The 22,850-nt window shown below is 52.6% G+C and overlaps 1 pseudogene; it reads right to left on the bottom strand.

The window, feature by feature from the left end:
- Positions 1-2,022: 2,022 nt before the first annotated feature.
- Positions 2,023-6,416, bottom strand: LOC135405163 (7-methylguanosine phosphate-specific 5'-nucleotidase-like; annotated as a pseudogene).
- Between the last annotated feature and the right edge of the window lie 16,434 nt (positions 6,417-22,850).

Below are 22,850 nucleotides of genomic sequence, written 5' to 3'. Positions count from 1 at the left end.
ACAATTCCAAATTGGGTAATGCTCCCTGGTCAAAATGTTTGGCTAAACCTGGCACAATCACTAAATACTGACTCTATCTGTCTCTCTACCTTAGATCCCTCTCACCCTTTTAAGACCTGTCTGGTAGGAATCCTATGGAAACCAAGAGAATGGGGTGATTTTAGAAATCAATATATCCCCTGGTGTGATGACCATGATCAGTTTAAAAATCCATTCTTAGATTGTCTCACAAGACCAGCAAAAACTTCACATGACAGACAGACATTTAGCTATCAGTGGCAGAGACCTGAGGAATTAGAAATCTTGGGGAGTATCATATCTCCTCTCTGTTTTTGATTCATTCACAACAAATATGTTGCCCCTCCTGAATTAATTAATATCACCTCTTATAGACCTTATTCCAACTTCAGTTTTTAGTGCAAGGAAGAGGTTCCTTACCAGATACATGCTACCCCTGATTCAGTTATTCTTCCAAAAGGAGTCTTTTTAATTTGTGGACTTAGAGTCTGGAATATGATTCCCAGATTAGCTGCTGGAGGCCCCTGCACATTTGGAAAACTAACACTGTACAATCCAGCTACCCTTATGAAATCTTTACCTGTAAGTCCTCCCAAAAATCATGCAAAAAGAAACAGTAACCTCCAAACAACCTCACCCTTCCCACGTCATAGAGTGCGCAGGCAATTCCAAGGTTTACACCCACCTCTTAACTTCTATCCATCACAACCAAAACCACCTTCTCCACCTAAGGCAGTGCAGGTCCCTGTGACTGCAGCACCCCCACCTCCAGTTGAAGAACATCCCTTAGCAAAATTGCAGTCCTTGAGTGAATTCACAGCAGAATGCAATTCCAACATGCTTTTTTGGTCCGACACCGCAAACATTCTAAGTGGTCTGCTTCCAGTTGTCAGCTCCACAAAAGCCTTAATGCTCCTTACCAGAATGGGATGTTGGCTTGCAAAAGAAGCTGATGCCACCAGTGCTGCCCTTGATGATCTATTACAAGATACCCAAACCAATAAGAAGGCCTTGTTACAAAATCGTGCTGCAATAGATTTTCTCCTTCTAGTAAATGGCCATCGGTGTCAGGAGTTTGAAGGCCTCTGCTGCCTCAACTTCTCTGATCATTCCCAATCTATCCACTCCCAGATTAATCAGCTTAAATCCTTAGTTCATGAAATCAAGCAAGCTGATCCTCTGACTTTTGATGACTTTTTCAACTGGCTGCCCTTCAAAGGCCTCTCTTCCACTATTAAGAAAATTATTGTAGTTATCGTACTGGGACTTTCTGTAGTGTTTCTCTTTACGTGTGTCTTTCGATGCTTGCTCAGTTGTGCCAGAACCTCTCAATCATTTAAAGCATATCCAGCTTTAGGAAACAGAAAAGGAGGAGCTGTGGCAATGGATTTGCCATATGCAGGATGGAAGAAGTCCTGTCAGAGATGGACTAGTGAAGAAAAAGAAGAAAACAGTACAAATGTTATAGAAACAGAAGGTTTTAATGTGGTTTAAACATGTTTCAAAATGGCCTTTTGTATTTTCTGCAAGGTTACTGTTTCTTCTTCCCGACACCCCCTGTGAGGGACTTGTCTCCCATACAGGAGTATCCTGGGAAAGTGTCCTGAGGTGTTTCTCATTGGTCCTTGTTAACCCCTTCCTGTTGGCTGTTGACCCCTTACCTGATTGGTTTTTTCTGTGCCCCTGAACTGGTGATTGGCCCCCTTTTGACCCTCCTAAAAGCCTTATAAACCCCTACCCCACAAATAAACTCTCTCTTTTGTCCATCCCTCCCTGGTGGTTTGTGTGGGCTCCTTGCGGGGTCGCCGGCCACGTGCTGGGGTGGGGGGAAGGGCATTCACCTGCAGGTGATGGGGCTGGCACCCTAAGGCCTGGAGGTCTCCCCCATCCCACTAATCCATCGTAAGAAACAACAAGGGGTTTTTCCTATTGCTGCTCCGAGACCCTGGGATCAGCCTAGGATCAGCCCAGAAGTTTAGGACAGAAACACAGACAGCTCAAACGTTCCTTAAAACCCAAAATGCTGCCGGCTGGCCTCTCCTCTCCCACCCCACCCAAACCCCAGCCCCAACCCTGGCAGACAAACTTACTTCTGGGTTTGGGCAGCAGCAGCAGTTGAGTTCTGGGGCCTTCAGGGACGGCTGGAAAAGCTTTTTGTCCACAGTAAGAATTGTCTTGGTGCAAGAGGGATGAGGTGGGACCCAAGGCCAGGGAGCTGCAGGTTTCCATGAGGGATGTAGGGCTGGGCAATGCGATGCCTGGCAGGGCCACACCAGCCCAGTGGGGGCAGCAGGGCTCAGAAACAGGAAAACGGGAGGAGAGAGATTTGTTTTCTTAGTGAAGAACACAGTGACTCTAAAACTTCATCTAAACCGGGTCTGTCCCACAGCAAACCATCTCCATTCCACACTCAGCTGCTGAAGTAGGTGCAGAATATCTCTTCCTGAAACATGGAATGGTTTGTTGTGGCCTTGGGAGGTAGAGGGCCTGAATTCCCAGTGGGATGAAGTCCAAGCTGGATGAAGCCAGTCCAAGAGGGAAGCAGCAGAACCAGGGAGTTGGGGTAAAGGGAATGGAGAAGATTCCTCCATCTCTTCTCTCCCTCTCCAGGGCTGAGGGCATTAGTGAGGTCAGGATGGAGCCCAGCCAGTACCAGCAGATTCCCTCCAGCTCTGTCCCAGGGAGGACATTCCCTGCCCAGTGCCTGCTGCGGGGCCGGAGCTGGGATGCCTCTTCCCAGCTCATGTCTCAGTAAGGATGTACCGGAGAATCCCATTGACCACGCCCAGCGTCTCGTCGCTCTCCAGCACGATGTCATAGGCTTCCAGGTACTTCCCCCTCCGCTCTTCCACCTACAGCACGGCCCTCAGGACAGGGTGGGGAGGGGGGAAGACTGTGAACACCAACAGCTGAGGGCGGAGATACTGCACCCACAGCCCTCGCTGCTGGAAAGGGGATCAATAACCACCCTGACAATGCCCCAGACGCAGCAGGAGCCCCCCTCCACATCACTGCCCCTCCCTGCTGCCCCAAAGCTTGGCACCTGGGGAAGGCTGGCAGGGAAACACAACACTGCTCCTCACACCCACCTTGTCATTGAGAAAGCCAATCTTGAGGATATTCCCCACGCTGGGAATGCCATCTGCCATCGTCAGGTCACCCATGGAGTCCCCGAGCAGGATGATGTTCGTCCTCGTGCTCAGCTGCTGGAAGTAATCTGTGCCTGCAGCACGGTGTTGTTCTTGTGGTAGGTGTGGATGAGGGGTGCCTTGAAGTGCGTGAGGACTCCCTGAGCACACAGGACAGACAGACAGACAGCTCTTAACCCAGTGGTGGCCCTGTTAATCGTGTCCCAGCCCTTGGTCCCAGCCCACACCTTTCCTCTCACCACACCAGTGTGGTGCAGAAACTCACGTCATCATCAAAGTCCATGTAGTTGGACACCACGTTGACGTTGGAGTAGAAGACGCTGGCCTGGCGGATAATCTCCTCCAGGACGTCACCGACGCCAGCAGAGAAGATGAACAGGGGGACATTGTTCTTGTGCAGCTGATCAAAGAATTCCTTGAAGCCATCCCTAGAGCAGGAGTGTCCATTGCATGGGGTTGTGTTACCAGCTCCCAGCACGGTGCCCGGTGTTCTGGGCTGGCAGCGTGCCCAGCCCAGCTCCTGTTTCTGTCCAGCACTTCCCAAACAGAAACACACAGGTGAGCTCTGCAAACAGCACGAGCTCTCCGTGGCACCAGCATTCCTGTGGCCTTCCCTGTGCAGAACCCTGGAGAGCTCTGGGTGTAGTGGTCGGGCGGGTGCTCACGGGAACATGGAGCACTCCAGCCCTTTGCCTGGCACCTCCTGATCACACCCCCTGCTCAGCGGGGGCACAGGGCACTGCCAGGAACCACGTGGGAAATGTGCAACAGGTCAGACTGGTTGGCAGGACCATCAGGCCAACCTGTGACAGCCTCAGTCTGCCAGGACACAATTCCATGCAGAAGGAGAACTTGGGCTCAAGAAAACCCAGACGTACGGTGCCATCTCCTCCCTGAGCCTGGGAGCTCAGTCAAAGCCCAGCTCCCTGAGCCAGCCTTAGGGCCATCGCTGCCAGGGCAGCTGTAGCAGCAAGTTTTAGAGCAAAGGTTTTGTGCTGTGGGTGAAATCTGCTGCTGAGTCAAGGGCCTGGACAAGGCCCAGCAGCTCCAGTGCAGAGAACAAATCTCTGCTGGAAGCAAGGAGCTGCCCCCGCATCCCGCCCTGCACATGGAGAGCCGTGCCCAGTGCCGGCCCCTCGGCTGCTCCTCGCCAAGGCCCAAGGGAGGGGGAAGCGGTTTCTGCGCAGGAAGGGAGCAGCCTGCAGCCAGGGAGTGAGCTCAGCGGCACAGAGCCTGGTGACAGCAGAGAAACCTGGCTGCACAGGCAGGAGAGAAGGGCCGAGGGCAGCCAAGCCCTGTGCCTGTACCTCAGCACCACAGCCCCATGTCCATAACTCAGCACCACAGCCCCATGTCCATACCTCAGCACCACAGCCCCATGTCCATACCTCAGCACCACAGCCCCATGTCCATAACTCAGCACCACAGCCCCATGTCCACACCTCAGCATCACTTCTGACTCTCTGACAATCTGGGCTATGTCATCTTTGCGGATCTTCTGCTGCACCAGCAGCTCCTGGGCCCTGGCCCACCTGGGGAAAGGCAGCAGTGAGCTCTGGGGCAGAGGCCCTCGGCGGTCAGAATCACAACTAAATTCCCCAGGATCACCACAAAGCCCAGGAACAGCTCAAGCCTTGCGTCCTGCAGTCCTTGGGGACAAGAGGTTGTCAGGGCAAGGTCAAGATCATCATGCACAGCACTCACCACTCCACCATGAGGGGACATTTCTCTTCCAGAGTCCGGTTGGGATCAATTCCAAAGGGATTGTAATAGTGCAGCAGGTCCTTCAGCTGGAGCGTCGGACAGAGGGAAAAGAACAGAGTGAACATCAGGTCTAAACAGACTATAAACAACACAACCAGCATTTCTGAAGTCTTCCAAAGCATCACACTTCCTAAACACAACCAAACTGTGTCACTGAGCAACTTCCCTCTGAGCACACCGGGAGCTCTTGGCAGCCTGGCTGACCCTCACCTCACTCCAGACAGACACTGCAGGTACAAACATCCCTCCCCTTCCTCCTCTTATTGAGCTGAAACACCCACAGCTGTGCATGCAAATTCAATTTCCCTTTTACACTTCTCTGTCACTGCTGGCTGAAATGCAGCCTGGACACTTCCCCCTCCAGCCTGGCAGCCAGCACAGCCAGGAGAGTTGCCACGCCAGCCAGTGCGACCTTACAATGACGGGTGACAGGGTGTCCTACACACAGCACCCACCTTCTTCCTGCCGTCCTCGCTGACAACACGGCTGGTATCGAGGATATCTGCAAGGACAATACAATGACAATGGCACAGAGACATTAAAAGCCTTTCTAACAGCAGCTCTCCTGCATCTCAGCGCCGGCTCCTCCCAAAACAAGCTGCGGTGGCACAGCTGTGGAGTCCCAACAGGCGCCGAGCACAGGGCCTGGCTCTGCTGGGAGAGTGGGATGGAGATGGACAGCCCAGGACACGGCTCCTGCAATGGGCAGTGGGTGGCCAGGACCAGGCAGTGAGGCCCAGAGCCGCAGGAGGAGCAGTCACGTTTGGCACAGGAGGGGACAGAGGATGACAGAAACCACAGTGATGAAAAACACAAATGCAGAAACCAAACAGAACTAGTGACAGTAAAAACAGCAGCTTCCACTCACTGTGAGATGTGGGGCAGCGCCTGCCCTTGCATCCAAACCTGCTCAGTGTCATGTCAAAGTCAGAAGTGACCTGGAAGAGGGGAAAAAACAACATCTGTGTGTGCCCCAGCGCACTCTGCCCCAGCCAGAGCAAGCCAAGGTGCTGCCAGGGCGCACACTGGCAGCGACAGGGGCAGACGGTGTCCTCACCCTCCCACCCCGGCGCTATTATCAGCACCGAATGGCTCCATCCTGCCTGGGCGGAGGAGGGGGTTGGGGAGTCGGGAGCTTCATAACCGGGAGCCAAAAGGACCGTCCGGGGAGAGCCACCAGCCCCGTCCTCCGTCTCCTCTGGGGCTTCTCCCCTCCGCCTGCACACCGCGCCGCAGCCGGGGGGGTGAGGAAGGGCCAGCTGAGACAAGGACGGAGCGTGAGCGATGCACCTCCTGCCCCGCCGGGGCCGGTACCTGCAGCTTGGCCACCCCCTGCTCCCGGAGGGTCCGGAGGATCCCCCGCACGCGCTCGGGCTGCCGGATCCGGACCGTGGCTTTCTCCAGCTCGGGCACCTGCGGGCAGAGCAGAGACCCCGCTCGGTGCCGCCCTGGTGGGACCGAGGAGCCTCCAGCGCCCTCCTGGCCGCGCTCCCCCGCCCAGCCCCGGGGCCGCCGCTGCCCCAGCCCGGGCTCCCGGCCCGCGGACCCCGCTCACCATCGCTCCCGCTCCGCTCCCGCCGGGCCGCGCAGCCGCGGGGCGGGGCCGGGGGGGCGGGCTTGGAACGCGGCCGCGGGGCCGGGGGGGACTCGGGGCGTGCTCGGGGTAGGGGGTGCGGGGGGACCCCCCGTGCCCCGGCTGCGCCTCCGCCCGGCGCCCGCAGCAGCGCGGGGCGGGACCGGCGGTTTCGTTTCTGCCGCAGCGAGCGGGGAGGGCGAAACAGAAAGGAAAGGTTCCAATAAAGAAGCCGCCGGCAGGGCCCGGCACTGAACCGCCCCGCAGCGCCGGGGACGCGGAGTCGCGGAACCCTGTGCGGGAAATGCCCGCAGAGAACCGTCCCCCAGCACTGCCAAGGCCACCACTAACCCATGTCCCCAAGAGCCACACGGCTTTTAAACCTGGACAGGGATGAGGACGCCACCGCTGCTGCCCTGGGCAGCTGTGCCAGGGCTGGACAGCCCTTTTGGGGAAAAAACTTTCCCAAGAGCCAAACTAAATCTCCCCTGGCACACCTCAAATGACAAATCAGGGGCAGTGGGTGCGACTTCAGCACTGACAGGAGCTGGGCTGTGCCTCAGCTTCCTCCTGGGTGAGGTGGCACAAGGCACTTCAGCAGCAGTCAGTGCCCACCTTTTGGGACTTTTACACTCTGGCAAAATAATACTGAGGATTATTTATTATTATTCATTATTATTATGCTGGGGGATCACACAGACGATTTTGCTCCCAGCAACCATTAACATTGTGCAGGCCCGGGGTTCAGCAGAACCTGGGCCGAGGGGAAGTGAAGGCGCCGGGCAACCAGGGAATGTTGGGCCTGGGTCACCCCTGTGGTTGTGATGTCATCACGGGTCACAATCCAGAGCCAGCGAGTGGGTTCAGCACTGGATGTTTCCAGGCAACACCAGTGTTCACACACGTCAGTGAGGTCCACTGCCTCTGACTGCAGCGTGGGAGATAGCACCAGAAAGAAGTCATCCTCCAACGTAGAGAGGGAGATGAGCGGAAGGAATTGGAGCATTGCCAACGAGCTCCGCCTTGAAGGCACATTCTGTGATGTCATCATAAGAGTTAACGGAGTGGAATTCAAGGCTCACAAGCTCATCCTCTCTTGTCAAAGTACCTACTTCAGGTCAGTATTGGAAACACAAGGATTTATTTACAAGGGCCTGGAGTGACAGGACAAGGGGTAATGGCGTCACACTGACAGAGGTTTATATTAGATAGTTGGAAAAAATTCCTCCCTGTGAGGGTGGTGAGGTCCTGGCACAGGTTGCCCAGAGAAGCTGTGACTGCCCCATCTCTGGAAGTGTCCAAGACCAGGTTGGATGGGGCATGGAGCAACCTGGTCTAGTGGAAGGAGTTCCTACCCATGGCAGGGGTTGGAATGGGATAATCCTTAAGGTCCCCTCCAACCCAGGCCATTTTGTGATTTTGTGATTCCTGTGGAAGCATGGGGGTCGTTCACCCTGGTGCTCCCTGTCCCCAGCCAGAGGCTGTATCTCCTTTTTCAAACAACCAGCAAGTAAAACATTAATTAATAAACTATGGGGCCTCCCAGCAGGGCTCCTGCCAGTGCCTAAACTGTTGCCCTGGGAGTTCGGGAAACACAGGGGACCCAAGGACAGGATTTAATGCAGCAGTGCTGTGTTTTCAGGACTCTGTTTACCAGCACAGACAAGATGGTCTATGAAATCCCCGGTGTTTCAGCTGAAATGATGGGTCTCATCATCGATTACGCCTACACTGAGACAGTACCGATCACGGAGGACAACGTTGAGAGTTTGCTGGCTGCAGCAGACCAGTTCAATGTCATGGGCATCGTCAACCTGTGCTCCGAGTTCCTCATTTCCCGGCTGTGATTTGAGAACTGTAGCAGACGCAGTCCTTGTATAACAAGGAAATAAATGCTCCTCGTGTGATGGTGAACAAAGAGGCTTTATTTCAAACTCGGCGCGGTTTTATTCCTTAACACCACGTGCCTTCTTTAACCAACTAGGTTTCCTATCTCGGGGCATGCTCTCTTGGCTTCTCTGCCTCGGCACATCCCTTGTTCCTTAGACACGCCTTCCCACACCACCCCTCTCCTAATTATCTAAAAGAAGTCACAAAAACAGTGTAAACAACAGTGCAAACAACAATTCAAACAATCAGAACATTATAAACTGCCGAAGCTCGCAATGACCCAGCACATCGCTTACTCGGCTTCTTATACTTCTGTTGTAAACCTTTTTAAAACCTTCTTATATTCCTATAGGGTAGTGCAACTTGGAGAAATAACTTTATTAACCTAGGGCCTTAACCTAACCGTGTATGAACTTATAACTTTTATTAATCTGAGGGTTTTATAACTAGGGAATTAAACTTTATTTAAAAAACAGGATAATCTTAGCAAAACTAAATTTTCTTAAAAGTGACCTTGTGGCTGAGGTAATGTTATTTTGTGAGGTGTTTTGTGTTTTAATATTTGACTAGTCAAACAACTCTTTTCATTCATTCACTCCTCTCATTCATTTTCAGTCATCGGTGGCCACCTTCACTCACACATAAACATACACGCACATTTTACAGGCTGCTTCTTACCACATTGGTCATTTCCTAATGTAAACCTGGAACATAAACATAACTCTTTTCAAACTTCTGCGTTACTCTGGTTCCTGCTGCTGTGGGCATGTACTCGAATTTGGTTTTATACACTTGGAAGAATTCTGCTTAAGTTCTTTTCTTATAACTACACAGGCATAGCTCCCTCCCTATGTCACAAAATCTAGGGATCTCGTCCACTGTCCTGAAATCAAATCCTTTACCATGACAGGTGGCTTGGGAGAGACAAACGCCTGAGGTTTGTGCTGCTTTTCAGACCTGCTTCTTTCAGCACTGTCATAATTCAAAAATTGATAACATACATAGCTTTTTACAGATGTTCTTGCTGGCTACACAGATTCTCCCCCCTTTTGTTTTAATCTAGTATGTGTTTCAATGTGTGATGTGCCTTTTTAATAATTGTTTGTCTTATGGGTTAGTGTGGAATGCTTGTGACGTGAGAATTTTCCTATTTGATAGGAAGTAAAGCTGTATTATTATTATTGTTAATCCATTTTAGAGTACCAAGGTTGCTAAGCAACTAAATCATTGTGTTTTACACTCTTGCATTTTGTCCAGTGGATGCTGTGGCAGTTATGTTTTGTGGATATGTATCTATGTGCATGTACATATTTCAATATGTCCAATTCAGAGATGTATATATTTGTTTGCTAGAATTCATTTGCCATTAACTCTCTAGGGTTAATGCTTTCCTGAGATGGCATGGGTGTGATTTTCTGACAGTGTGGGCATGCCCTGATAATGTCTGAGCTTTATTAATCGTTGTTTTGAATTGTCTCTTTAGAGAACGTGCATTCTGATGGAAAAATGAATGAGACAATTTTGTTTGCTCTAGAACTCTGGGTATGGTGTTAAACATTGCTGCTTTAGCAGCTTCTCAGTTTCTGTCAGTTATTGGCTCTGACCTGTCAGCATGTGATTTGTGTGTATTGTTTAGAAATCATACCTTCTGTGAATCACAGGAACCAAACAGAACGCATTTCAAACAACAGGTGAGGGTTAACAATATCTCAAAGAAACTAGGTTTCAAGACGGGGTATGAACCTTATAGTATAATAAACATAGTTACAACATTAGAGGGTTGTTCAGAAATTTTTCCCAAGGCAACATGAATGGCAGTCAGTTCCAGAACCTGCACAGAGCCTTGGTTCACGGTCTGTAGTTCTCGTTCCCACTGTTCTGTGGCAGGATTTATTCAAGACATTGCAGTATTTTGTGTTTTTCCTGGATGCATCTGTGAAGGCTCTGAGACCTTTTACTGTTTCAGGTTTGCATCTGGTGTGGCTTTTAAAGGTAAATTACCATTTTCTGCCCACAATCTGTGCTTAAGGAGATGGATTGAAATATTACCACCACTTGCCAAGGCAGTTTGGGATCCTGCGTCCTCAGCTGTCATCCTATCCAAATTGTCCTTTGAAGCTGGACTGTTGACAAAAGGCAGGATCTCTTCCGTCCAATTCCCGCAGTCGTGCTCTGCCTTTAATGACAAGCTTTGCAAACATCTCATTAACAGTTTACACATTTTTTAGGTGGTGTGTGTGTGGCAGGAAGAGCCATTCTAGAACTAACAGTGGGCTTCTCTCAGTTTGATCCCACTGAACAATACTGCAAAGTCGGTACCTGCTGGGAATTAGGACTAGGCAGATTTGCCTTTCAGGATTTCTCCTGTTTTGTCTGCTTGTATCACCTTGGTACAATTTTCTAGCACTTGGTTTGCCTCTGCAGCCAGAGATTTGTCAGACTTTAGGTTGGAGTTCCCCTTTAGCAATACAAAGAGAGGGTGTAGGCCCCTTGTGGTTATGGTTAAAACAGGTTTTAAGCAATTGACAGCTCCCTGAGGCTTCTGCAACTCGTGTAAATATAAAGTGTTTTTTACCTCGAGCTGTAGCAGCTGTGGAGAACTTTTTTGCTGCGTGGATTCCTGTCCAGGGCAAGCCCAGAGTTGTGGTTGCTGGATCCTTCCTGAAACAATCTGAAGATCTGCATCTTGGACAATTTTGGTTAGAGCAGTAACAATGAATGGCAGTTCATTTCTTGTGGCCGTGGTTATCAATGTGTCCTCTGCATAATGATGTATCATGGCTGTTTGATACCTTGTCAGGTTACTTTGCATCTCCTGTGGAGGGACAGCCCAGCAGTGATTTTGCATAGGCTGTGCATTGTTCGTGGCCATGACGAGAGAGAAAAGTCTCTGGGCATCCCCATGGTGTATAAGGGTGGTAAAGGAATAGTTCTTTGAACCAGTTACCACTAGTGGCCAATTTGCTGGAAGCTTTATAGGTAGGGGCAGTCCAAGCTGCAAGGCTTCCGCATGTTTTTTGACTGCGTGTTCTGCTCTTAACATTTGCAGTGTTTTCCACCTGTCCCCTTTCTTGGGGGTGCAGAGTACATGGGTATTTTGGGGGCTGGTTATTGGCATATTGTGGCTTGCCTTAAGTTGTTTCCTCTCTTGCACATGAAAAGTGGTGCTACAAAGGAGTACAGCAAGCAGTACCCCCACAAGCAGTGCAATGCTTGCGACCTATCTCTCGCCTTGCTTATGGCACCCTTGGTACAACTCAGTCCATTCCCTGCTGCTAGGGTGCTTATGAAATGTTGCTATTAGAGGTCTCCAGGGGCAATCTTTCTGAGAGTGATCAGTGTCTCCACATCTAACACAACTACCTGTGTGTCTGACTTCTTTTTGTACTCTTAGCTGGGCATCTAAGGCTGCAGCTAAAAAGGCAGGTTGGTGCTTCTCAGAGCTAACTCTTTGGTAGGGTTGAACCAGTTCAGGAATGTTGCAATTTTCCCCTGCAGGAGGGGTCTGCAAGGCTCTTTCACAGCTTGTATTCCCCTCTTCAAGAGCCAACTGCTTATACAGCATCTCTCTGGCTTCATTGTATTCAACTTGCTTGTTTAAAGCAGACTGCAGCTGGTCTAAACATCTCAAATTTGGCTCAGTACAACCTTGTAACACTTTAATGGGGAACAGGTAATTATCTTGGTTTGTAGTGAGAGTGTTTTTCATAGCTATTAGGGCTTGCCTGGCTACTACGTCGCATATTTCTCTATGGTATTTAGATTGTGTATCTAATGAATTATAATTTGCATCCCCACTTAACTGGTGTGCTGTGACGCCTGTCTGTGGGTATTTAATATAAGCAGAGCAATTTTTCTGAAAGTCAGCTAACCAGACTGTATATTGGGTGTCACTAAGAACTATTTTCATTAGTTCTTTCCAGTCATATGTGGTGAAAAAATAGATGGAACTCAATGCCTCCAAATACTTGAGAGTATTGGTTAAGGACATACCAGATTCTCTTACCAAAGGCCTCAGTTTCTCTGTAGCCCCATACAGGGGTTGACGCTGAGGGGACTGGCTTTGGCTGAATTTGTTTGGGCACGCCTGAATATTATTCAAGCTTCCCACTTGAAGTGCCTCGCCCAGACATTGTTCCCAGGTGTTAACTGACTTCCCCCCATTCGCCTCCACGTTCCCTCCCGGTGGAACCATCCCTGGTTCCTTCTCCCCATCCCCCCACTCCTCCCCCTCTGTGGCTCCAGCGAACCCGGTTCCCTGGGGGGGTGGTGGTGGGCGGTGGGCAGGGGGTGGGGTTGCTTTCCCCTTGGTGTCTGTGGGTGGGGCGGGGCTGCGCCGGGGCCAGAGAGAAGGATCGGTGTCTGGTCCGTGTGGTGGGGAAGATGGTGGCACCCATGCCTGGGCGCGTGGTCGGCGATCATTCGCGCTATGGGGTGGCAAATAAACTGGGTTAACCCCCCCATCACCATTACGGGGCCCCCCGCGGTGGTGCCATGGGCTGGGATCTCGCGTCACAAGCCCCGTCCCTTCCCGCTGACCTGCATCCCTTGGGCTCCCGGTTCCTGACCCAGTACTTAAATCACGAACGGCTCCTCTCCCTCCCCCCTCTATGTCCCGTGAGTTTCTGTTCCTGCGTTGCAAGTTTGGTAATTGTGTGTGTGTCTTGGTTCAGAATATGGTAAGATTTTAGCAGTAAAGTTAATGTTTCAATGTCTCTGTGAGGTTGCTATGGAAACGAAGCATCTTATGTTCCCTTAGCTCCAGGCAGGTGCCGGAGCACATGGCTGGGAGTTCCTTTGTGTAGCAGTTTCAGTTCCGACTGGGCTGTTCGCCTGCCGGCTTTTTTTTCTTCTGGCGTCTGCGAGGTTTGGGGTCGGAATCAGGGCCGCCCTCTCTGGCCGCTTCGATCTGTCGGCTTTTTCTTTCTTCTTTCTTCCTCTCATTCCTGTGCACTTTTCCTAATATTTGGGAGCTCCTAAACTAACTTTCCATTTCTCAGACGTCACTGAGACAACGGGTTATAGACATCTTGGTTTTTTGTGGTGAAAGATTCCAGAGTCAAAATAATAGACTCGATAACCGGAATCTACCACGAGTTTCCTGCTTCAGGATAATCTAAACTGACTTAATATAAGTTAAAAGAGTCCCAAGTTCGGGTGCGCCATGTGTAGGAGACACAAATGTCCTTATATAATAAGGAAAAACACCTCCTCGTGTGATGGTGAACAAAGAGAGTTTATTTCAAATTCGGCGCGGTTTTATCCTTTAACACCCTGTGACTCCTTTAACCAATGAGGTTACCTGTGTCGGTGCATGCTCCCTTGGGCTTCTCTGCCCCGGCACGTACCCTGTGCCCTGGACACGCCTCCCACACCCTGGTTCCCCCCAGTGTGTCCCAGTATCCCCCAGTAATCACCCAGTGCCCTGCAAAGCCCCCCAACTGTCCCCAAGGTGTCCCCAGATGCCCTTGGCCTTTCTGTGAGCGTGGAGGGGAGGACGTTTCTGGGGTCAGAGGGTCTGGGGGGGCTCCTGGGGTGAGATGGAGGGTTGGGGACATCAGGGATGGGGTTTGGGGCCAGTGAGGAAGGGCTTGGGGCCAGTGGAATTGGGGGTGTCAAGGGGGGAATAATGGCAATGGGGAGGCCCTGGGGACACTGGAGACACCAGGGTTGTCTTGGAGTGTCAAGAGGGGAATTAGGGACACCAAGAGGGTCTTGGGGACACCAGGGGGGTTTCAGGATTCACCTGCTCGTGGTGCAGCCCCTCCTCTCCCCCCCAGGCCCCTTTAACCCCCCGCAAATGTCCCCTAACCCCCATTTTCCCTTTAATCCCCTCCCCACACAGATCCCTTTGACCCCCCAGAGCACCCAAGACCTCTTTTAACTTCCATAAATGCAACCAAAGCCACCCCAAACCCCCTTAAATCCCCATCCCACCCCTGCAGATCCCCCCAAATCTCCCGCAGCCCCCCCCTCAAATCCCTTCCAACCCCCCCAAGAGGGATCACCCAGCACCCTGGGACAGGAACACAGTGGGCTGTACTGGGGGCACTGGGCTGTACTGGGAGGGCACTGAGGGGGGCTCAGATGTCCCACGACAACGTGGCCCAGCTCCAGGAGAGATCTGGGGAGCAGTGAGGAGCTACTGGTCTGTCCTGGTCTGTCCTGGTCTGTCCAGGTCTAAACCCCCAATCCCCAAAGCCCCTCCCCAGCTCCCCCAGGACACTCCTGCACCCCAAAGCCCCCCAGGCCCCCCCAGGCTCAATTTGGTCCTGCTGCCCCTTGAGCATCTGCAGCTGCTGCAGAACCAGGCATTTCATCAGCAAATGTGCAGCTGAAACCAAGCTGGGGGTGTGTTGATGTGCTGGAAGGCAGGAGGGCTCTGCAGAGGGACCTGGCCAAGCTGGATCCATGGGCTGATTGCAAGGGGATGAGGGTCAAGCAGGCCAAGGGCCGGGTCCTGCCCTTTGGCCACAAGAAGCCCTGGCAGCCCCCCGGGCTGGGGCCAGAGTGGCTGGAGAGCAGGCAGGCAGAAAGGGAGCTGGGAGTGGGGATGGACAGGAAGCTGAAGAGGAGGCAGAGTGTGGCCAGGGGGCCAAGAGGGCCACTGGATGGTAGCCTGGCTGAGGCAGAGTGTGGCAGCAGGAGCAGGGAAGGGATTGTTGGGCTGGAGTGAGCACTGGTGAGGCCACCCCTGGAGTGCTGTGTCCAGCTCTGGGCCCCTGAGTTGAGGAAGGCCCTGGAGGGGCTGGAGCAGGAGCAGAGAAGAGCAGCGAGGCTGGGGAAGGGAGTGGAGCACAAGTGGTGTGAGGAGAGGCTGAGAGAGCTGGGGGTGTTGAGGCTGGAGAAGAGGAGGCTCAGGGGAGACCTCCTGACTCTCTGCAAGTCCCTGCCAGGAGGGTGTAGCCAGGTGGGGTTGGGGCTGTTCTGCCAGGAAGCAGCAGTAGGACAAGAGGGCTGGGTCTGGAGCTGTGCCAGGGGAGGTTTAGGTTGGATATTAGGAAGGAATTTTTTCCCAAGAGAGTAATCAGGCCTTGGAATGGGCTGGGCAGGGAGGGAGTGGAGTCCCTGTCCCTGGAGGTGTCCCTGGAGTTATTTTTTAGCATCAACATTCCATGGCATCATAACCCTAAATAATTTCATTTCTATCAATAGATCTGATTTGCCATCATTAAAACCTGGGGGACAAAAGTGGTTCAGTCACACCTCTGTAATTCCTCTAAATATAAAATGTTGACAAGATTCAAGGCTGAGATTGGATCCAGCAGCCTCCAGCACCCCACAGGAAGTTGGGAGCTCAGGGGTACCACTCCCTTTCCCAAAACCTGGTTTCCAAAGACCCCCATGGGACTGCCGGACCCACCAGACCACCCCTCCTTTTCCACCCTTCTCCCTGTTCCTCCTGCTTTTCCGTGGTCCCCTCAATCCCCAGCCCAACCAGGATCACTTTTGGGGTCCCAACCCCTACTTTTTGCCCCCCTTCCCACCCCTTCCACATCATCCCCCCACTCCCCAGCCCCTCATGCTCAGTTTGGGGGTCCCACCCTCCCCTTTTCTCCACTCTTCTGACCTCTCCCACCCATTTCCCATCACCCCCCAAACTTCAGTGCCCCTCCCCCTCCACTTTTGGGGGGTCCCACTCCCTCCCACTCAGTTTGGGGTCCCACCACCCCTTTATCCCCTCTGACCCCCCTTTTCCCACCAACCACCCCCCTCCCACCCCCCACTCACCCGAGAGCTCCTCGCCCGCAGCCGGGGGGGCTCCCAGCACCACCAGTGCCCAGAGAAGTCCCCCAGAAATGGGGTTGGGGGGGTCCTGGGTGGTCTTTGAGTGTGTTTGGGGGTCCTTGAAGGGCTTTGGGGAAGTGTAGGGGGTTCCCAGCACCTTTTGGTGTGAGCTGGGTGCTTTATTGAGGGGCAGGTGCCCTCCCAAAGCCCCCCCAGAGCGAGATGACATTGGGGGAACACAGGGGGGTCCCCATTCCCGATCCATCCCGGGGCCAGTTCTGCTCCCCCCAAACTCAGCTCCAATCCTTGGGATTCCTTCAAACCCCTCCCCCACTGCCTCCCAGATCTGTCACTGGAGAAAACTGGGAAGCTTTCCTGGGATCACTGGGAGCAACCAGGTGGAGGCAGAGTGACAGCAGGGACAGGGGGGACACACGACCCCCCAAAAACCTCACGGGGATGAGGAGGGGGTCCAGGCAGGGCCTGAGGCCCTGGGGAGGGGCTGCGGCCGCCGCCGGCTCAGGAGCTCTGTGGGGAGAGAAAAGGGGGTGACACCGGGGTGGGGGGTCCCTGGGGGGGCACAGACGCTCTGGGGGGGACACACGACCCCCTGGGACCCCCCTCACCTTCTGGCACAGGTAGAAGCCGAGCCCCAGCGCCAGGGAGACGAAGGCCAAGAGGAAGCCCCGACCCCTCCTTCGCAGCAATTCCTCAGGCTGATGGAGCCCGGCAGGGCCGGGGCCGCCGGCGGTGTCCGATCCCGGCAGGAAGCGGGGAGGGCCCGGCGGGGTCTGATAGAAATAAATCAAGGTAGAGCTCTCTCTTTCTTTTGCCCCCTGGGCAGTGACCATCAAGAGCTGTCCCTGCTTCACGGCAGAAGCTGCACACACTTCAACAAAGTCTGTGGAAGAATCTGCTCTGTCAAAGTTGGCCCTGGGCTTTTATGCTTCTCCAGTGATGGATCAGCAGTCACATATTCCCAGGCCAGTGAGCAGCTGACCTGTCAAACTCTGCTTCCAAAAGCAGGATGTGTGTTGGATAGTTGGGGAACCAGGCTGAGTTTGGCCCAATTCAACACTAAACCAACCCCTTGGCACCAGCAGTAACTCCCCACAGAGAGCTGGCAGTGCTTGCATTCTCCCATCAGATTCTTTTCCAGGTAGAACATCCTGCTACAAGGGGTCTGTTACTACGCATCCCAGAAAAGGGGGGGTAACCAGGTTCTTATTAATAAATCCCTTGGGGTGGATTAGAGTGAAATGACACTGAATAATCGGTGTTTGAAAACATATATATGTAGGGTTTATTTTAGAACAATGTTGTTTCAAAGGTAAACAGGTATGTTGCCATTTTGGGTGTTATCATCTCTATCTCTCATCTACAGCAACATGGCATAAAGAGAACCTTTAGGGAAAATGCATAAGGGAGAGAAAGAAAGACAGGATAAGGGTAAGGGAGAGTATAAGAAAGCAAAGCTGAGAGTGGAAAGCTGTCTATAGTCACTGCCCACGGGGTCCAGAGATGGAACTTGGCAGTTGCAGCTCCAATGGCTGTCAGTTGAAGTGGTGGCCTTGATCCATTGGGGTGGGGGAGGGAAGCCCCCACACTCCAAGAAGTTATGAGTTATTATATCCATGGACAGTGTTCTGGGCCGTGCCACGAACCCCCAACATCTCCTGGGCCTGCGCAGAGTTCCCGTGAGGGGCCTGGGAAAAGGGTTTTTCCTGCCTTTCAAGATTGGTCGAGGGGGGATGGGCTTTGATGGGCCCTCAGAGGTCTAATGCAAAAGTCCTGCAGCTGTATTATATGCCACCCTTTAGCACAGTAGTTTACACAGACCCAATCTTATTACCCCATTTGATATCAAACTTTCTAAATTCATTTAGCGTGTTTAGACTTCTTTTCAAGGTAGAATTGTAGAAAAACACCTCTATTGAACACCATCACACCCTAGGCCTGGACAACAAGATCCCACAAGACACAAAGCAACCTTCAAGCCCAGAACTTTGGAGGTGCTCCAAGGACTGTACGTGCTGTGAAGAAGAGAAAGATGAGGAAGAAGGGGTCCCAAAGCCCCCAAACCCAATTCCCAAGGGGTGTGTCGGGGGCAGAACTGGGCAGAACTGGGGGGTGGAGAGTTCTGGCATTGGATGGACCATCTTCTAAAACTGCAGAACCATTGCCTGGGAGGGCGCGTCGTGTGTGTTCCCCTGGGCCTGTGGGCCTGATTAAAGGACCTGCTCTTTTGAGCTGATCTTAGGCACTGAATTGGCCTGGAGTTTTCTCTCTTGAGCTTACAGGATTAACTAACTAGGTGGCTTTTGCTAAATGCAGATCCCAAGGTTTGAAGGTCCCACTGCCCATTGCTTTCCAGGTGGTTTGGAACAGTCCACTCTGCCATTCCACTTTCCCAGAGGCTGGTGCAGGACAGGGAATATGACCCATCCACTCCATGCTGAGCTCTCTGGTCCAGGTGTGCACAAGGTTGTTTTTGAAAAGAGTCCTGCTGTCCAACTCCAGTGTTTCTGGAGGGCCGTGTCTCCACAGGACTTGCTTTTCCAGGCCCAGGATGGTGCTCTGGGCAGTGGTGGGAGGCACAGGGGGTGTCTCCTGCCATCCAGGGCTTGTGTCCACCATTGTCAGCACGTAGAGCTTACCTGGGTGGGTTTGGGGAGTGTGCTGGGATCAATCTGCCAGGCCTGCCCACATCTCTATCTCAGCCATCATCCCCCACCCCACAGGGGCTTTACCCTCTTGGCCTGTTTGATGGCAGCACACGTTTCCCAGTTCTGGAGAACCTGGCAGTTGGTGTCCATGGTTAAATGCAGCCCTGGATCACAAGCCCAGCTGGATGTTGCACCTCTTCCCTGAGGACCTGAGGTGTCCTGGGCCCAGCGAGCCAGAAATAATTCCCCCTTGTGTTGCCAGTCCAGCTCTGCCTGAGACACTTTCATCTGGTCAGTCCCATCCCCCTGTCCATTGTTGGATGTCACTCATGAGCCCAGCTCTTGGCTCCCTGTGCATCTCCAGGATGGACTTTCACAGCCAACCTCTCTGCCCGGGTGGCAGGAGGGCCTGCCCTGATAAGGCCTAAAATCCCATCAGACAATGCCAACAGTGCCAGCTCTCCTGCAAGCTGTCTGTGAGAGCTGAGAGTTACCAGTGGCACCATGGGAATGGTTTTGGTGTTGGATGATGCTCAAACCAGCCTGGTTCACTCAACTCCAAACACACATCCTGCTTTTGGAAGTTGGATGGGACAGAGAAGCTGGTAACTGGCCTGTCCATTTGTGAGGAGCAGTCAATCCCTTCCTACTAGAGAAGTCCAGCCCCCTTTCATCCAGGCAGGTTCTTCTGACACAGCCCTTCTTGGGGTAGATGTGTGGAGATTCCTGCCTTGGCTGGGGACGCCCTCCAAGGACACTCCTCAAGGCTGAGCAAAAGAAATCTCCCCACGACCGTTGGTCTGGGTGAGTTCCATCAGATCTCTGCATAATAATTATTTATTTTGGCTAACTTTAATATAATTGTTTCAATAATTGCTTCAATATAGTGCACTATCCTATCTTATACTGTACTATAGTAGTTTTAACCTTCATACTGTGTAGTAAATAACTCTGATTAAGATCTTTTGTCTGATCATTTGTAAGAATAAATGATTCATTTTATATAAATATTCTCATTTGGCCAATCATTGAAACTTGTGGGACAAAAATGTTCCAATCCCACTTCTGTAATTCCTTAAATTTAATTTGTTGACAAAATCTGAGGCGAAGATTGGATCCCTTATTCCTTGAGGCTCTGCAGTGCAACAATGGCTCCTTGATTCCATGAGGTTGCACTGTTTCCCACCGTTCTTGGGCTCCATAAGGCCCTGCAGTGTGACAACAGCCCACTGATTCCATCATTTTCCCCAGTGTCACAATGGACCCTTGATTCCATGAGATTCCTCAGTGTCCCGTTGGTTCCCTTTGGTTCCAAAAGGTTCTGGGATGTCACACTGGCCCCTTGATTCCCTGACATTCCACAGAGTCCTGGGGTCCTTTTGATTCCATGAGGTTCCGCAGTGTCCCACATTCCCATTGGTTCCAGGAGGCCCCAGTGGATTCCAATGGCCCCTGGATTCCAGGAGATTCCACAGTGTCCTGGGGTTCCCTTGTCTCCCTGAGTTTTGGCAGTGTCCCAGGGTCCCTTTGTTCCCAGGAGGTTCCTTTGTTTCCATCAGGCCCTGCCACGTCCCAGACTCCCTTTGGTTCCATGAGGTGCTGCAGGGTCACAATGTCCCCTTTATTCCATGAGGTTCTACCATGTCCCAGGTTCCTTCGGTTCCATGGGGTTCCAGAGGGCCAAAACTCCCTGGTTCTTATCCTTCCAAAATGTGTGGGCCCATTCTCTCCCTGCCTGGGATGGAGCCCCATTGTGTTTGTGCAGGAATGGATCCATGGCCATCCTGCCACTGCCCCAATTGAATGCTGCACAAACGTCACTGCAGGCCCGACCCTGGATGCAGGAACAGTCTGGGAACTCCAGGCCTGCTGACATTCAGCAGAGCCAGTCGGGGGCCCAAAGAGCACAAGTGATTGACTGCAACCCCTGCAGGTCTCTGGCATTGCTGGGGACAAATGCAGGAACTGCCAGGAGCTCTGCAGAGCCCTGACAGTGCCACTGCAATCCCAAGCTGCATTGCCCGGGGCAACCCTCAGCACAGCCAAGGCCACAACCCTTCCTGAAAGGTGTCCCTTCTGGGCAGGGCCAGGGGGACAAACCCCTCCATCTGTCCCTGCACATGTTGGGTCCAATTCTCAGCCCCCACTTAGGGACAAAGTCAGGCTACATTGGGTGTTTAGCTTTGCATTTGCTTCACTCTTTTGGGCTTCCAACACACACAGAACTCTGGGCAGAGTCTGCCCCTCAAAGAACACCAGACCTGACTAGTTGTGGCTTAGAAGGGTTTCTCTAAAAACATGGCAATTCATGTCCTAGATATGGCAATTCTTTGGAGAAGGAGTTTGGGACTGAAAGAACCACAGAATGATTTGGGTTGGAAGGGAGCTAAAAGGTCATCTGGTCTAAGTCCCTGGACATGGACATCTTTTACTAATTGAGATTACTCACATTCCCTGACCTTGGACAAATACAGAGATGGGGCATCCACTTCTCTGGGAACCTGTTCCAGTTCTTGCCACCCTCAATGTTAAATATTTCTTCTGATTATAAATAAAATACTCCAGTCTTTCAGTTTAAAGCAATTGCTCCGTGTTCTGCCACTACAGGCCTTGGTAAAACATATCCCTGTGTTTTCCTTAGACTGTGAGCACCAGGTGTTCATCTGCAAACACCTTGGAGAGTACCCAGGGATCTCCCAAGAAAAGATTTGGAGGCCTCAAGCCCATGACCACTCTGTAGGGACTAAGGAGCTGTGGGCTCCATGGTGTGGAGACTGAGGACAGTGCAGGAGTAGCCAGAGAGGGCTTGAAGGGGGGTTTCAGAGATGAAGGATCCTTTTGTCATAGCAGGAAACAGCATGAAAAATAAAGAAATACTGCCAAGTTCAGCTGGAGAGGTCCAGAATGGAAACAAAGAGAAAGGAATTTCACTCTGAGGGCAATGGTGTGGTGCAACACATCCCCCAGGAGGAGTGTGGATGAGCCCAAGGCTTTGTGTGTGCAGGAAGAGCCAGGGAGGACGCAGAGATGTCAGTGCAGGAAGGTGCCAGCCAGGTGGGGCAGCCGGGGGGATGACGACAGCCTGCAGGGAAAGGGGCAGGGCATGGACACCGTAGGACAGCCTGGGCTGGAGAGGAGACAGGGAGGGGGAGAAGCTGAAAGGCCCTGACAGAGCCACCTTCTGCAGGCCTGTGGCCATGGCTGCTGTCTGTGCCGCTGATGCCAGGAGGAGGGGAGTGCCCCTTGCAGCCCTGGGGCCTCATGGCCTCCTTGTCCCTGCTCAGCAGCCTGGCAGGTGCCACCCCATGGGCCTGCCCTTGGCACTGCACATCCCACATCCAGTGCCCCAGGAAGAGCCCTGAGGAATGAGGCAGGGACAGGATGTGCCTTCATAGGGGCTGGGGGTCAGGGCTTGGTCCTTTGGACTAATAAAACACATCCAGGTTTCCTTATCATCAGAGCCACCTTTCCATTGCTTGTCCATACTTGTCATCACTGGAATTTTCTGTTCCAATTGGAACCTGGGGACACGTTTTCACAGTCGTGTCCCTCAGTGGGACCCATTAACACTACAAGAAACGTCAGCATTTCAAACTCATTTTGACTTGTTGAGAAGTTGTTTGAACTTCCTCTCAGGGACTGAGTCTCATGTAAACAACATCAAACCCCCCGAGGGTCATGAAATGCCTGGGGCTGTTGCTGTGCTGCTGAGCTGGGCCGGGCTCCTGGCACACAGGGAGCTCCTGGCAAGCAAGAAGAGCTTCAAAGAGACAGCTCTGCTGGTGAGCAGCTCCTCTGCACAGCCCAGCAGGGCTGAGGGCACTGCCAGGGCAGCTCAGGGACACCAGCAGGGCACAGACAGAGCTTCAAGGGGCTCAGCACTGGCAGGAGGGCTGAGAGCTCCCTGCAGGAGGAATCTTGGCAGGGCTGCACATGGTGAGTCTGTGGCTGCAGGGCAGTGCAGGGGCAGCTCCTGGAGGCATCTCCTAAAGCTGGCCCAGCCCCAGCTGATGGGATGGGTGAGCAGGGGCTGTTTTGGGGCACTTTGGAAGAGCTGTGAAG

This window comes from Pseudopipra pipra, chromosome W (genome assembly GCF_036250125.1).
Source record: "Pseudopipra pipra isolate bDixPip1 chromosome W, bDixPip1.hap1, whole genome shotgun sequence".
Classification (NCBI taxonomy): Eukaryota; Metazoa; Chordata; class Aves; order Passeriformes; family Pipridae; genus Pseudopipra; species Pseudopipra pipra.
Note: the sequence above shows the minus strand (reverse complement) of the source record. Positions and strands in the feature narration are given on the sequence as shown.